Source organism: Globicephala melas, chromosome 9 (genome assembly GCF_963455315.2).
Source record: "Globicephala melas chromosome 9, mGloMel1.2, whole genome shotgun sequence".
NCBI lineage: Eukaryota > Metazoa > Chordata > Mammalia > Artiodactyla > Delphinidae > Globicephala > Globicephala melas.
Genome location: NC_083322.1, coordinates 23,435,360 through 23,451,567, shown reverse-complemented (window position 1 = coordinate 23,451,567; position 16,208 = coordinate 23,435,360).

Below are 16,208 nucleotides of genomic sequence, written 5' to 3'. Positions count from 1 at the left end.
GGGAAGAAACCTGAGCTTCCAGGTGTCTGCAGGAGAAGAGAGCCTGTGTGGACATCCTTTATGCAGGCCTGCGGGTCATTTCTCTGTCACTCCTCTAAGCTGCTCTGCTTCCAACGGCAGAAAACTCCAAGGCAGGAAACCAGAGATGCAAATACATGGTTCCGTGCCCACCGGGAAGGAGGGCCCGTCCAGCAAACAGTGGGCTAGGTCTGGGATTTTCACAGAAGTCTTCCTCCCTGTTCCATCTCCCTCTCCCTGCATGCTTCACCGTGACCCGGGGTGATTTTAGACCCTTTGCACGATCAAGCAAGATTCCCTCTGAAAATCCGGGGAGCATCGTGAAGGCTATAGGCACACACAGCTGGATACTCCCACGCAACACAAGTTGGAAGCATTTATTTATTTATTATGCATTTTATTCTGGATGGATTTGAAGCCAAACGCCAGCTTTTCCAGGCTCTTTGGGGTCAGCCAGGGCTCAGGATGCTGCTGGGGTGCTGTTTCCAATCCCATCAATGGGCCTGACCAAGGCAAACCCATTTTGACTGACTTGAGGGTCCTCAAGTCAGTTTTCTAGAGACTGGCTTTGTTTCTACTGTGATTGACTTTTTTTTATTTTATTTTTTTGGGGGGCTGCGTTGGGTCTTCGCTGCTGCGGGTGGGCTTTCTCTAGTTGTGGCGAGAGAGGGCTACTCTTCGTTGCCGTGCGCAGGCTTCTCATTGGGGTGGCTTCTCTTGTTGCGGAGCACGGGCTCTAGAGCACAGGCTCAGTAGATGTGGCGCACAGGCTTATTTGCTCCACGGCAAGTGGGATCTTCCCGGACCAGGGCTTGAACCCGTGTCCCCCGCATTGGCAGGTGGATTCTTAACCACTGCACCACCAGGGAAGTCCTACTGTGACTAACTTTAAATTACAGTGTTTGCAATGGCATTGCCCTGAATGGATCTCGACGTGCCAGGTTATTTTTTAAAAGAAGAAGATGAATTTTGTCAAGTGTAACATATAGCCGTGTGCAACGGGAGGTAGGGAACGTGTTGGTGGGAGGGGGAAGAATCCAGAATGTATTTTCTGAATAGCATTTGTGTGATGGGCTCTCTGGGTGGGGTGAGGTCATTTTCTCATCTTCGTGGTTTTCATGAAGAGGCGATGACTCCTTCAGGAGGGTTGTGGTGTTTCGCCAGCCGCCCATGGTCAGAGTGGTGAGGGGGCTGAAGCTGGAGATTGTTGGGGCAGTGGTGGGCTCTGGCCTTCTCTGACTGCTAGAGAGTGGTCTTGCTTATCAGGGAGTGAGGACCCCACATTGGAGACAGGGATCCCCAGAGCAGGGGTCCTTGGCGTGGGCCTTCGAATGGTCTGGGTTGATCCCACACCGGGTTTATAACATGGTAGTGTCCCTATTTGGGTTTTGCTGCTCACCCAAAGCAAGGCCATGTTTCCCATCCATTTGGGAAGGATTTTTATTCCAGTGGGAGGGTGAAATCTATAGGGGGTCTGTGGGCTTTAGCAGATGGTCCCAAGACCTGGGTCAACACTGGGTCAGTGAGTCCCAGGACCCCAGGACCAGCCTCCAGCAGCGCCCTTCTCGCTAGAGGTCATGTCCAGTAGAACAAACGAGGGGGCTTGGGTTTCGCACCATCCTGTCACTGTGATGCAGTCATCGCATTACAGGAGGTGGATCTGTCCAAGGAAATTGGAATCTAAGCAACCAGTTTTCAGACTGAGCACCTGCTTGTGCTCAGCCCCCACTGGTGCCGTGGGCTGAGAACCTCACCAAATAAATATTAAATCCAGCCCTACCCTCAGGGACCTTCCATTCCAGATGGTAAAATCCCACTCAACAGCGTGCAGAGGCTGTCGCTTCACCATGGCAACCGAGCCGCTAAGACACAGTGCGGTCCTCAGCAGGTGGGAAATGCTGAGCTGAGGAGGGAGGTGCCCAGGACCCACAGGCTAATCCTGCTTGCACTCGGTAGCATTTTTACTTTTCAGGGCACATCAGCATCTATTACTGTGATGCCACATCCCTTTGAAGCAGGATAGCTGAGAATTTAAAAGTAAGAAGATACCTAAGACCATAACAGCAGACAGGTGGCAGGACCAGGACTAGAACCCAGGTCCTCTGACCCCCCAGCGTGTCCCTTGAGCCAGGTAATGGTCTCTGGAGATACGAACAGGGGTGGGCAGGGAGAACTGGAGTGCTTGCTGGGAGAGAGGAGTTCCGAGGCCCATTTTGCAGGAGGTGAGGGAAGTGAATTGCCTGGAGGGAGGAGGCTGTTTTATTGAAGCTTTGGTGCTGAGACACCAAGGTGACAGGGTAATTAGCCAGTTACAAAGGAAGGCAGAGAATGGAAAGATGGGAGGGGAAGGGTCATGTCGAAGAGGACTTCAGGGGTAAAGATGTTTGCTACTGAAAGAGTCAAAAGTTCTAGAGTGAGACTCATGTGATGGACAGAGTCAGACCTGCTCTGGAAAATAAGTCCTGATAATTACAGCCACCCAGTCAGGCTGGGGTGTTTTAAGCCTTTTGCTCACAAAACCTGGCACTAGGGCTCATTCCCAGAGTGTGAAGCTTCCAAAATGTAAACGATTGTGTTTTTCTGTAACATAAAACAATTTTTTTGTTCCAAAAAGTCCAAATAAATTTCCTTTGCCCCTCGGTCTTTGTTTGCTGTCGCCTGTCCTGGAGGGGCTTCGGAAGAGCTGCTTGTGTGTGACAGGGCACCGCCTGGCTGGCCCCCGTCCATCCCTGGGGTCAGCTCTGCCCCGGCTTGGCCATAGCAGGCCGCCAGTTATTCAGGCTAAAGGATTCCCCCAAAGCTCAGAGCACATTCTGCACCAGTCTACAAATCATCCTTGAGAAAAACCAAGCACCACATTATTTAAAAAACAAAAACTAAAAAAGAACAACCACAACAAAACCACAAACAAAAAACATGCAACCCAATAACAGACCAGGTGCACAGACTCCAAAAGACAGGACTTTTCTGGTCGAGGGCACAGAGCACAGCCACTCACCTCCGTGGTGCAGTTTGGACCTGAGAGTTTCAACCCAAGCCCCAGAGAGGACCCAGGGGGCTGGCCCATCGAAGGCAGTCACTTCCATGGGTGATTTCAAGGGCCCCCTTCCCCCCCTCAAAAAAAAATTGCTCATGGCTCTGGAGAGTTTAATGAGATAATGACCTAGCAGTGTCTGGCTTAGAGTAGATTTAAGTGAATGTCCTTCCTGTCACATCACAATTAGCAGCAGGCTTTAAATGTCAGTGATCTGGGACCAGGGAGCAAACGGGTGCAAATTCACCTCCAGTGAAGAGGACAGCTGCCCATCCTTTCCTGGGTGGGGAGGGGCAGGGAGATCAAGCTCCTGACAGAGGGGAGACTGCAGAAGGGGGGCAGTCAGATGTGGCCAGAGCAGCCTAAGTGGGTCACTTGGCAGCTTTGGGGGGAAGTGTCTGGCTTCTTCAGGCCAGAAACCCAAGGCAAACCAACTTAAATAGAAAAGAGAGAATTTTTTGGCCCATGTTTCTGAGAAGTCCAGGCCACGGTCCATCTCTTACAACATTTTCCTTTCAGTCATCCCCAGGGACCTGGAAGGTGCTGATGCCATGATCCTCCCCAGTCCCTGCCCGCCTGAGGTGCGGAACAGGGGCTGGGACCATCTGAGCCCTCTCATTTCTGAGCAGACACAGCCTGAGAAGCCCCCGCCCACCTCCAGCTGCCGGCTTGGGAAAGCAGCCCCCAGTAGCACGGTCTCCGGCAGGGGTGCCATTCGCTCCTCTGTGAGGCGACTCCCAGGGTCAGAGTGGAAGGGTGTGTTTTTCAAGCTGTACTTCCAGATCCTTTTCCCTCCTCAGGCATCCTGTCGTGCTCCCCTGAGGCAGCAGCTCACAACTGCCAAGCACCTGGCAGAGTCTTGGGGCAGCTTCTGGTCACGTTCAACCTCCAAAGGCAAGACTTCAGCTGAGTCTAGTGAGAAAAACCTCAGATCAACCCAGGAGGACGTTTCTGAAGACCCCATCCCAGCAGCTTTCTGCACAACAGCACACAACCAAAATATTACACCCTATTTTTCCAAAAGGAATTTCCAGCAATTTACTGCAGGCTTTAACAGCAGGACCTGAGTCGGGTGAAGCCTGACCACACAAATCCACCTGGGCTAAGTTCACCAGTGGGGTGCTTAACCATCAAGGTTAAGGCTAAGGTTAAGCAACTTAACCTCTCTTAGCCTCAGTGAATTATCTGTACGATGAGAGTATAATAGCACTGTCCGCATAGGTGTTTTTAGAAGATTAGGTGGTAAAATGGTTGGGAAGCTATAAACCAGTGACTGATACACAAAAAGCACTCGATAACTTATGTTGTCGTTATTAGTATTAATGAGTCAGAGAAGCAAAAGGAATGAGGATTGATGTAGCAGACGTGTTTGATGCCCTCGGCCCACCTCTGAGATCAGTGCAGCTGAGCCCTACACACCACTCCCGCATCACTCCACGTTGAAGCCTTAGGGAGCGCTCTCAGCCCACACGGGTCAGCCCAAAAGTGAGGGAGAGTGAAGACCCCGGAGAAGCAAGTCCCAACCAGTGGAGGTGGGGGCCAGCCTCCCACCCTCCACAGAGGCAGTTCTGAGGTGCCTTCTACCCAGACTGAGCTCCAGGTGCCCACACCAGTCACCACATCACTAAAGCGCTCTCGGTGGTTTTTCCTCCTTCCGCATCTCACCTTCCCTGCTCTTCACTCTTGCCTCCCCAGGTCACCTCCCAAATCTACCTCCTGCACCAGAACCCTTGTCTCAGGTCCTGCTTTTGGAGGAAATCCAAGGAAGACAATTGCAGAGCAAATAGAGTGGTTTTGGATGCTGGGAGAACTGTGAAGCAAGGTTCCAGAGAGGCGCAGGAACCACGCAGCCACACTCAGGGAACCCTGGGCCATCCCGGGGCACAAGGCTAAGAGAGGGGTCCTCAGGAAGAAAGGAATCCACTCCAGGAAAGCTTGACTTGGGAAAGAGGTCAAGGACAGAAAGGGGATTCTACTAAGATGGAAGAATTACAAGATAGGAAAGAAGGAAGGGGGGAGGGAGGGAAGGAAGGAAGGAAGGAAGGAAAAGAATGAGGGAGGGAGGCAGGGAAGGGGAAAGGGGGCAGGAAGGAAAAAGGAGATGAATGAAAAGAGGAGAAATAAGGAATTCCCTGGTGGTCCAGTGGTTAGGGCTCTGTGCTTCCACCAGAGGGGGCACGGGTTCGATCCTTAGTCGGGGAACTAAGATTCCACATGCCGAGCTGGGTGGCCAAAAAAAAAAAAAAGAGGAGAAATATATATGAGGTTAAACATCACCTGTCTTAGTGAGTCCGGGATACTATAACTAAATACCATAGTCTGGGTGGCTTAAACATAACAGAAATTTATTTCTCACAGTTCTGGAGGCTGGAAGTCCAAGATCGAGGTGCCAACAGATTTTGTTGTGGACAAAATTTGGTTGTTTGGTGAGGACCCACTTTCTGGTTCATAGACCATATCTTTCACCGTGTCCTCACATGGCGGAAGGGGCTGGGGGTTCTCTGGGGTCTCTTATAAGGGCACTGATCCCATTTATGAACTGTCATGACCTAATCACCTGCCAAAGGCCCTAGCTTTTAACACCATCACATTGGTTGTTAGGATTTAACATATGAATTTGGGGGGAACACAAACATTCAATCTGTGGCCTCACCTTACGATAACTGACTGGAGGAAAGGTCAGGCCAAATCAAAGGAGTCTGAATTATTGAATATTTTCTGCGTAAAAAGTCTTCTTACAAAACTGGGACCTAATGTTGGCATTTCTTCCTTTCACTGAACTCCCACAGCCTCTGTTTGCTCCCGTGCACTAGCTCACAGGGAATCATTTTCGCACAGGTTTCACTGACACATCCCTCCTGCTCTGGGCCGTGAGCCTCTGTGGGCAGGTCACCCCGCTTGTTGTCTGGCTATAGTGTCTGGCACAATGCAGACCCTCCGTTCTTACCTGGTGACCAAAGGAATTGAGACTCTTGTATAACAAGTCCACTATGTACATGTAAACCAATTCTGCAAAACACTTGAAAACAGTCCTGGCCGTTACAGGTTAAACTTCTTATTAGATTCCTGCTCACTCTTAATTTGCTCAGCAAACTTCTTTTTGAGTTCAAAGATATAGATCCAAACCAACTGTGAAAGACAGCTTTGAGGCAAGGACAGAAATTTGAATACGACTTCTGTTTTAGATTATGACGAGGAATTATTGTTAATTTTCTTAGCTTTGATTATGGCATGGTGATTATTTTTAAAAGCTTTCTTATTCATTAGAGAGTCAAACTGAAGTAGTTTAGGGGGAAATACAATGATATCTGAGATTTATTTTTAAATACTTCAGGAAGAAATATATTCTTTTATATGTTATATGTATGTATACATATATATGTGTGCATATATATATATATACATATATATATGAAGTTAAATTAAAAAATCAGCAAAATATTGATCATTGTTAAAGCTGGGTGGTGAGTACCTAAGCGTGCATTATACCAGGCTCTCTACTTTGGGATAAAATTTCCAGAATAAATATTTTGGGGGAAGGGTCACTCAGCTCAGCCCCTCCACTGTCTGGGCATCTGCATTCTTGGAAGGAAGGAGGTGGTGGAGGGAGGACGGAGAGTCAGGATACGACGTGCAGCTGAGCTGCATTTAACTTCACGTTTGATGTCACTGGCTGGCAGATGTCCTAGGGTCTGGGGAGGGGGGGAAGAGTAGACTGTCAGAGCGGGTGTGAAACACCGAACTAAAACAGATATTTAGCAAATCAAACAAGGAGAACGTGGTAAGAGCCAGCTGAAGATGCTGGGAAGGCAAGTCCTGATGCTGGTTAAAAAAAAAAAAAAAGCAAAGGAGTAGAAATCAGGGCCGAGAGCTCTGCCTCATCCCTGCTGGGCCCCAGGGTGACCCGTGGAAGCCATGGACCTTCCCTTCCCCTTCCCAAGGAAAATCGAGGTGCTCCCTCCATGCAGTTTCTCCTGCATATTAAACATACTGTATATAGAGAGAAGCCCTCAGCCCGTTTGTGAAGGAAAATGGGATTCTTGTCTCTTTTCCCCACTTAAGTTATCGTTTAAAAAAAAAGAGGGCTTCCCTGGTGGCGCAGTGGTTGAGAGTCTGCCTGCCGATGCAGGGGACACGGGTTCGTGCCCTGGTCCGGGAAGATCCCACATGCTGCGGAGCAGCTGGGCCCGTGAGCCATGGCCGCTGAGCCTGCGCGTCCGGAGCCTGTGCTCCGCAGCGAGAGAGGCCACAACAGTGAGAGGCCCGCGTACCGCAGAAAAAAAAAAAAGATACTTCATGCCTACCTTCAGAACCTTGTCCCTGGGACTCCGGATCAGGCCACAGCCAGGGGCAGGCTCATCCCTTTTCCTTCAGATCCCTCCCTGCGCAGGGGCACTACTCACCCCACCACCTCCCCACACCCTCCATATGAGCTTCAGGAGGTTCAAGGCGTGCAGAACTGGGCAGGCTGAGGGCCCGGTTTGGAAGGTGCACGAGGCTTCCTTCCCCCATTGGGCCAAAGCCAGGCCCTGGGCACTGAGTGCCGCTGAACCCCGGACAGGGCCTTCCTGTCTCAGGCCAGCATTTCATCCCGGGCAGATGTCCCCCAGAAATATCACAGGTCAGAAAACCAAGCCTGAAGTTGCTCTGACTTCCCCACCCTTTCTTGGCCATAAGTCCTGAGGAAATGCCAACCCTCACAGCTTCACCTTTTCTGTTCATAAAATGTGTGTGTTTATCTGAGGGAGAACCAGCAGGTGCAGCTGCAGTCACAGGAAGCAGAGCCTTCCCACCCCCAGTCGGGAGAGAGTCACGGAAAGGGAAACCCCTCCCTTCCTCACGTGGGCTCGGACCTTGCATCTGACACAAAATCTGGAACTGGTCTTCACAACCGGTAATTATTTGGAGATCATGGACACAGCCCAGGAAACGCCCTCCATACTTGAGGAAGGAGGGATCGATGACCTTCCTACCCTTGGGGGAGCGTGGCAGGGTGTTCATTATTTATCCCATGTATTGGATGATGCAGCCGAGGCTTGAAGGTCTCACAAGACTTGCCCAAAGGCTCCCACCTGAAGATTAGAACCTGAGCCTTCAGACTTGCAACACCCAGGCTGGATATACATACAGCACTCCCCCCTTAGCCGCAGTTTCCCGAGGTTTCAGTTACTTTCAGTCAACTGGGGTCTGAAAATACTACATGGAAAATTCCAGAAATAAACAATTCATGAGTTTCAAATTGCTCACCATTCTGAATAGTGGGATGAAATCTCTCGCCCAGGACGTGAATCATCCCCTTTGTCCAGTGCATCCCACCAATTACTTAGTAGCCATCTCAGTCATCAGATCCACTGTCTCAGTATCGCCGTGCTTGTGTTCAAGTAACCCTTGTTTTACTTAATAATGGCCCCAAATCACAAGAGTAGTGATGCTGGTAATTCAGATATGCCAAAGAGAAGACATATGGTGCCTTTAGGTGAAAAGGTTGAAAGTTCTGGACTTAATAAGGAAAAGAAAAAACTCGTACGCTGAGGTTGCTAAGGTCCACAGGAAGAACGAATCTTCTACCCATGAAATTGTGAAGAAGGAAAAAGAAACTTGTTATAGCTTTGCTGACATACCTCAAACTGCAAAAGTTATGGCCACAGTGAGTGGTCACTGCTTAGATAAGATGGGAAAGGCATTAAATTTGTACAATAAGATATTTTGATGGTGAGAGAGACCACATTCACATAACTTTTATTACACTATACTGTTAAAATTGTTTTATTATAATCATTGTTGTTAATCTCTTACTATGCCTAATTTATAAATTAAATTTTGCCATAGGTAGGCATGTATAGGAAAAAGCATAGTGTATACAGGGTCCTGTACTATCTGTGGTTCCTGTGGGCGGTGGAACGTATTCCCCCCCACCCTGCCCTGCCTTACCTTTCCTGTGCGGCTAAACCAGTGCTCAAACCATGTCAAAAGGAATCATTCTCTATCTCTCAGCTCTACTTTCTTCAACATTGGCATCATTCTTAGATGGTAGCAAAGGTGACCACAAAAACTCCAGGCTTCCACCTTCCAGCTTGGCAACTACGCGGGAAAGAGAACATCTCCTTCCTAATTGTTCTAACAAAAGTCCCAGGACTGACTCTTCTGGGACCTGGCTTGGGTCACATGCCTATTGCTGAACTAATCACTGTGGCCAGGAGGATGCAGTATTCTGATTGGTCAAATTTGAGTCTTTCCAGAAACTGGGGAAGAAGGCAATGCTACTTGGAATGAGAATAGGGAAGGGGTAGTCTCCCCCCAAAAAAGAGGGTTCTGGTACCAAAAAGAGAGACAGGAATGGACTTTAGGAAGACAGAAGGAATAGCTGATCCCCTCCAGGAATGCTCTGAGCATCTCTGTCCTGGCTCCTCTGATTCCTGACAGCCTTCCAGAGCATTATTCCAGTTAGGGTTTCTTTCTGAGAAAGGGAAGAGAAGAAACTCACTTTGACCCCTTGCTTTTTTGTACAAAGATCTAAAACCAGCTCCGACTGGCCCTTAACTTCAACTACACAGCATCAAATTTAAAAATAGCCTTTGACCCTGGACTTAGAAAAGGGTGGAATGATTGTCCTGGGTGCTAAGAACTTCTCCTGATAAGAATGGGGATCATTTTGTTATTGGTTATCCTGGACTGGGCCTTGGTATGAAGTCATCCAAGTTGTCATTGCTCTTATTTGGGTTATATTATTGGTCTCTCCGCTTTGTCTGGGGTCATGCTTTTTCCACTGGGAAAATTGCTTCCTTTTTTCCTCCCTTATAGTGGAATACCTGCTGCTGACACCTTATACTGTCAGGCACGGTGGTTCTGGGCACGTTACCATAAGCATGATGATCTTAATGACTCCTTACAGGAGAAGAGCACCTTGACATCTAGAAAAGACTTTCACACACATTATTACATTTGATCCCCACAATAACCAGGGCAAGAGGGTATAGTATTACACTCATTTTCTTTAGATACAGAAATGACTCAGAGAGGTTAAGTGACTGGCTGAAGGTCACAGAGCTACGTTGCCTTGGGCAGCAGGAAAATATGGGCAGGAATAAGCAGGCCTTTATTCAAGGGTTCATTAATTAACAAGATTAGACTTTATTGCTGCAGAGTTAATCAGAGCTAACTCCCCAGTGGAATTAGTTTGTGGTATGCAAACTGCAGGAGCTCAGAAGGACCGAAGTACAAACACTGGGCCATGGTGACCCCAGCAGCAATGACTAGAGTGCTGCCCAGCATGTCGGCACTTGGGGGTCACCCAAAAGCAGCTTCAGCCCTGCTATGGGACTCCTCCTCGCCTATCCAGCTCCTTCTCTCCTCACAGGGGCTGGTAGCTGGTCCAGGGATGGGACTGGGGCTTTGGTCACAGAGAGGGAGGGGGCAAGTCTAGCCAGGCCCGGAGTGCTGGGGAAGTCTCAGGTTGAGTGGAAACTCCAGCCTGATATGCTGGGGGCTTCCAGTCCAAGGCCTCTCTTCTCCCGCACCCACCTCGCTGCCTTTTCCCCAGGGCTCGAACTCCTCGCTGACAAGCCCCGTCAGAGAGACAGCTGGCGGCCGTCCTCGGCCTCCTCACAACTCACAGATTCGGCTCATCACCAAAGAAAGGAAGGGGGCAGGGTGGCCAGAGGAGACAGTGCCTCCTGTCATGGGAGGAAGAGCCTCTGGGGAACTGGGGACCCCCCCATTCTTTTGTCCTACCCCTAGAAACCTCCAGGGAGCCTCTCACCCAGACCCTCTGCCTGCGTCCTGAGCAAAGCATAGGTGGCTGAGGTAAATGGCGCCCCCTGCAAAAGTGGGCCCTGACCCCGCCCTTCCAGCCCCGCCCCTGGGGCTCATTGGCAAAGTCCTGGGCCGGCTGGCAGGAGAGGAAGTGACCCGGCCTCAGAAGCATCCGGGAAACCCACTCTGTGTTGGCCCCAGACCTCACAGTGGGGCTTAGTAGATCAGAGAGCTTTCCCAGCGTTGTTTGAGGTGAAGAGGGCAGGGCTTTTCAAAGTCTGCGCGGGCCGGAAGAGAAAGGATCCAGTCCGCTCAGCCTGCCCTCCCCGGCTTGAGCGAAGGTTTCCCTGGGCCATCAGGCTGCATGCTGCTGGGAGACTTCTATTCTAGAAGGTTCGCCAAGCGTCAGAGAAAAACAGCGGATGCCAGAAACTCACCCACGTGAAAGGATTTGTTTTCCCCTATAGGAGAAAAATCCAATCACACCTTCTCCCAGTTGGAATATCTGCAATTACCTCCCCGCCCATAAGTGGGAAAAGAAAGTCAGGATTAATCAAATGACATCACTCTGGGAACCCAGTGCATCCCAGCACCAATCTTTTTGAAAGGCCCCATATGGGAAGACAAATTCAATTTGTCTTGTCTAGGGGAAAAATGAGTTTTAAATATGTTGAATCAAAAATGATATCTTACATACCAGACATTAGTGATCCAGAACAAACGCCCTGGGAGAAAAATTACCCTGAAAATTGCAAGTAGTCAGGTTGCTGAAGAACTGGGAATTTATGCTGCAGTCCAAGCATGGAAAGTCCACTCGGGACACCCTCATGTCCTGGGCTGGGCCCTGGAGGACTGGGTGCCTCAGACAGAGCCCTGGTTCCCAAGGGCCGGCCTGGGCAGCCTCCCTCGAGGACACCTCCCACCCACCTCCCAGAGACCTGAAGCCTCAATGTCTTCCAGCTGGGCTGGGATGCCATGGCCTGAAGAACCCTAGAGAGGCAGCCTGGCCAGAGCCAGGTGTTGAGGGAAGGCTGAGGAGAGAGAGAAAATGTCCGGTTTCCACTGTTTACCCAAGCCTACTGGACACTGATGCTATTAAAAATCTAGTTTACAAACCCTGGAGGGTACTGGTTGTTCTCTTCCAAGACAAGCTGGTGGAGTAGAAGGCTCCAGCCGGGAGATCTGGGTTCTAATCCTGGCTCTGCCAATAGCTGGCTAGTGCAAGTCTCTTCCGCTTTCTAATCCTTAATTGATAAAACAAAGAGCTTGGTTTAAATGATATCCAGGATCTCTTTCAATTCCCTAAGATATTTTTCTTTCTTTTTGCTCTCCTTTTAAGAGTGTAGAGCATGGTGAGTATGAGCAGTCTTTCAAATCAGTCTGCTTGGCTCTAAATCCCAACGCTGCTGCTTTTTAACTGTGTGACCTTGAGCAAGTAACTAAACCTCTCTGCGCTTCCATCTTCTCTTCTGTTAAATGAGGATAACAGTAGCCATCTCATAACCTTGTGAAAGGTTAAGGTGAATTTACATGTGCAAAAGGCTTTGCGTAGCTCCTAGCACACAGCTATTATTTACTGAGCAACTACTGTATGCCAGGCTCTGTACTAGGCATTGTAGATGCAGAAATGAGCCAGAGAGACATGGTCCCTGCCCTCCAGGATGTTACTGTCTCCTATCAAATGCTGCCCAGGAAGCCCCTCTGTCACAGGCACCTGTGTGTAGCCCCAAGGGTGGGGTGACTCCTGGCATTCTGCCTTTGGCGTGGGGTTGAGCATGGAGCAAGCCCCCCATTGGTCCCCAAAGCACACATCAGCTATCTGACCTCTCAACTTTTCCCTTCCCTGCTTCTTTGTTGCTTTTGCACTCCTGATTCCATTTGAAGTCTAACTTCAAAGATAATAGAAGTAAATAAAATCTGCAAGAGGGGACTTCCCCGGTGGCACAGTGGTGAAGAATCTGCCTGCCAATGCAGGAGACATGGGTTTGAGCCCTGGTCCGGGAAGATCCCACACGCCGCAGAGCAACTAAGCTCGTGTGCCACAACTACTGAAGCCTGCGTGCCTAGAGCCCATGCTCCACAGCAAGAGAAGCCACTGCAATGAGACGTCCATGCACCATGCACCGCAACGAAGAGTAGGCCCTGCTCACCCCAACTAGAGAAAGCCTGCGCACAGCAACGAAGACCCAACGCAGCCAAAAATAAACAAATAAAAAATAAATTTATTAAAAAAAAGAAATCTGCAAGAGACGTTCCCCCTCCTCCCCTATCCCTTTCTCTCTCTGATTTTCCTCTTGTTCATGTTGCATCACTTGGTCTCACAGCCTCGCTCCACTTGCCCCATTTGGGGAGCTTCGAGATTCCTTTGTGACTTTCTGCCCTCCTAAGAACACACTCTGGCCTCGCTCTTCCTAGAACCGGACACGGCCATAATCTCCTTGGTTAGTGAGGACACTGGCTGCGGGAACATCCAGCTTTGTTTTCCCAGGGGACAGGGTTGGAGGCTGCAGAAAACGCTCTGCTCCTGCACAGTCAGCAGGGCGGGTAATAGGGATCAATCTGGGCACTGTCCGATGCAGATGTGTCCCCAGCCCAGGAGGGAGGATGAGCAGCTGCTGTCTCAGGGCCCAGCTGCGGCCCACAGGCGGGCCCAGGGAGAGGGCGGCGCTGGCCCAGAACAGGCAGCCCCAAGGGGTTCTGTGCAGCATCCTGGAGGTCTGGAGCTCCCTGCCCAGCCCTGCCTGGCCAGGAGGACTGCTTGATGGATGCCTTTAATAGACATGTTGGGGAGCTGGCAGGCCAAGCGTTTATGCCCAAATGCACACTGGCTGTTTAAGGAATTCCCAAATCCCTCGCTGGAGCCTAGCTTATGAAAAACATTTTTAGAGGAATCCTGTGGCCTCTCTTGCCACTGTGCTCATCCTTGGGCTGCCGGGGGGTGGGAGGGTTGGGGGAGAAGTGTGAAGGGCAGCCCTTTGGCCAATCCTGGCAGGTTCTGGGTCAGGCCAATTAAATGACGGCAAGTGAGGAGCTGGGGCACAGAAAGTTGTTTGGCAAACATTTCCTGAGCATCTACTATGTGCCACGCACTGTACAGGCTCAGGAGAAACAAGAGCAAATAATAGCAAATAGAGGAGCTCATTCTCCAGCTGGGCAGACAGCTGCACAGAGGGAGAAGAGGCTGGCAAAGTTGTGAGAAACACACGAAGGTGATCTTTGGGGTCCCGGTGTCCCTGCCATACCCCCCCACACACTCCCTCACTTCTGCAGGTGCCAGAATCCTTTTACAAGTAATAGTGACCAATGAAGTGTTCTTTCCAGCGTGATTTGTTTAGAGAGGAAATTCTTGAAACCTCCAAACTCTCCAGCAGTACATAGAGTTAGGGACCTATAACAGCAAAGTTTTAGGAATCTTGACAGATGTGGGGAGGGGAGGAATTTGGGGGTGGCCCTCAATAAACCACATGCAGGCCTGAGTCAGGGGATCTGGGGTCTTGTTCGTGGCGTCCTGTCACTTTAGCTGGGTTAGCTGGGGCAAGTCACAGCAGCTCTCCAGCCTGCCTCTCTGGTTTTCTGTGCTGTTTAGACGGAAGAAAGAGGAAAGCACAGAACCTGGGGCACCACCGGCGAGTTCCACCTGCGGGAGCCTTCCTGTTCTCACCCCATAGCGGAGATGCACCCCGTCCTCACATATCCAGGTGTGTGTGTTCTGCTGAGTTTTATGCAGAGTACTGTTCATGTTTCTTTATATGTAAATAGTTGTTGAAATAATCCAATATTTAATGAGGATAAACAGCAGAGAAAGGGCCTTTATGTTGAAGTGTGTGTGGAGGGGGATGTCTGTGACAACCACATTTTGTAATCCTGTGTCAAGCGTCTGAGAAGGCAGCTTCAGGGCCATCTAACACTGGCTAGACGGGAACCAGGTTGCCCTGGGACCTGGGCTGGGGACGCCGTGGTTGCCAATCCTTTAAGCTGATTTAACCCTGATTTTTGCCCAGCGCCTAGTGGCTGCCCAACAAACGCTGGCCCACCCTCCTCTCCCAGACATGCCATGCTGGGTCCCGGCAAGGCCTCGCGCCCTCTCCCGGCTTCCACCGCCAGGTGGCGTTTGGCCAGGGAGGCCCAGTCTGGTCCTGCGCGCCCAGGGCTTGGGATCGCGAACTTCTCCACCACCTCTGCCGCCTGCCTGTGCCTCGCCCAGAAACCGCTCCGCCGCGGGACAGAAGCCGTGGGTTCCAGCTCTGCCTGTGGACTCCCAAACTCCGCTGAAAGGGGCAGGCCAGAAGCGAGGTCTGCGCTCCCAGAGAGCAGTGCAGCCATGGGGAGGGTTAACAAGGGCCCCTCCCACTGGGATGCCAGATGCCGGATTCTAATCCTGATGCTGGGTGGCCCTGGGCAAGCGTGTTCACTTCTCCGGGCCTCAGCTTCCTCATCTGAAAAACCCACATGCTGGACTGCATTTTTTAGGTCTATTCTAGATTAATTATTCTATGATTCCACACATAAACGTATCAGGTGGGAGGTGAGGCCCTTCTACAGCCCCAGCCAAATCATCCAGCGGCCGCAATAATTTGCATCTGAGCCAACGCACCAATATAACACGTTTGGAAAACAGTTTTATTCCTTGTGCCAACTTAGGTCTGTGGGTAGTGGCCATCCCCAGTTCTGTGTTGAGAAGGAATCTGAAGCCTTATCTGGGTCCAGCAGGAAACAGGATGGTTCAGGGTTAAAAGCTGGGCTCAGAGGCTGCCACCTTTACCAGTTGTGTGATTTGGGCAAGCTACTCAATCTCTCCCAGCCCAGGGGATGGTAATGTGCCTGCCTCCCGGGTTGGCTGTGATGATGAATGAGATAATGCATGTAAAACTGCTCGCAGGGGTCTGGTGCATAGTCAACGCTCTGCTAGAAGAGCCAGGGCTGCCTGTGGTGGGCGTGCCAGGGGTGCTTTACCGACCGCATTATCTTTTTCCCCTCTTCCCAGGGCTCATTTCTGGCTGATCAGGGGCGCTGTTTCTCTTAGAGGGCGATTAGGAATCCCACAGTATGAGAGTGGAGTCGGAGGAGACAGCCCACCCCCAAATCCTCATGAAACCTTTGAGTTGCTCCTTTCCTTTCCCTTTTGTCCTGGACGGGGTTTATTTCCAGAAACGCCTTTGCGACCCCACCCCCTGCTCTTCAGGGAACCCACCCTGTGCCCCTTTCTCGGGCCGAAGGGGCGAGCCGGGTCTCAGTCGCCCCTCCTCCGACCCGGTCACGGAGGGTCTCAGGCTTGCCTCCGGTAGGGGTCTTCATCCTAGATTCCTGCCCCCGGCCTCGGGAGGCACGGGAACGGCCAGGTTTACCGTGCATCCCGGGCAGGGGCGCAAAATGCGCCGCCGCTGGCCCCGCTGGCGCCCAGCCG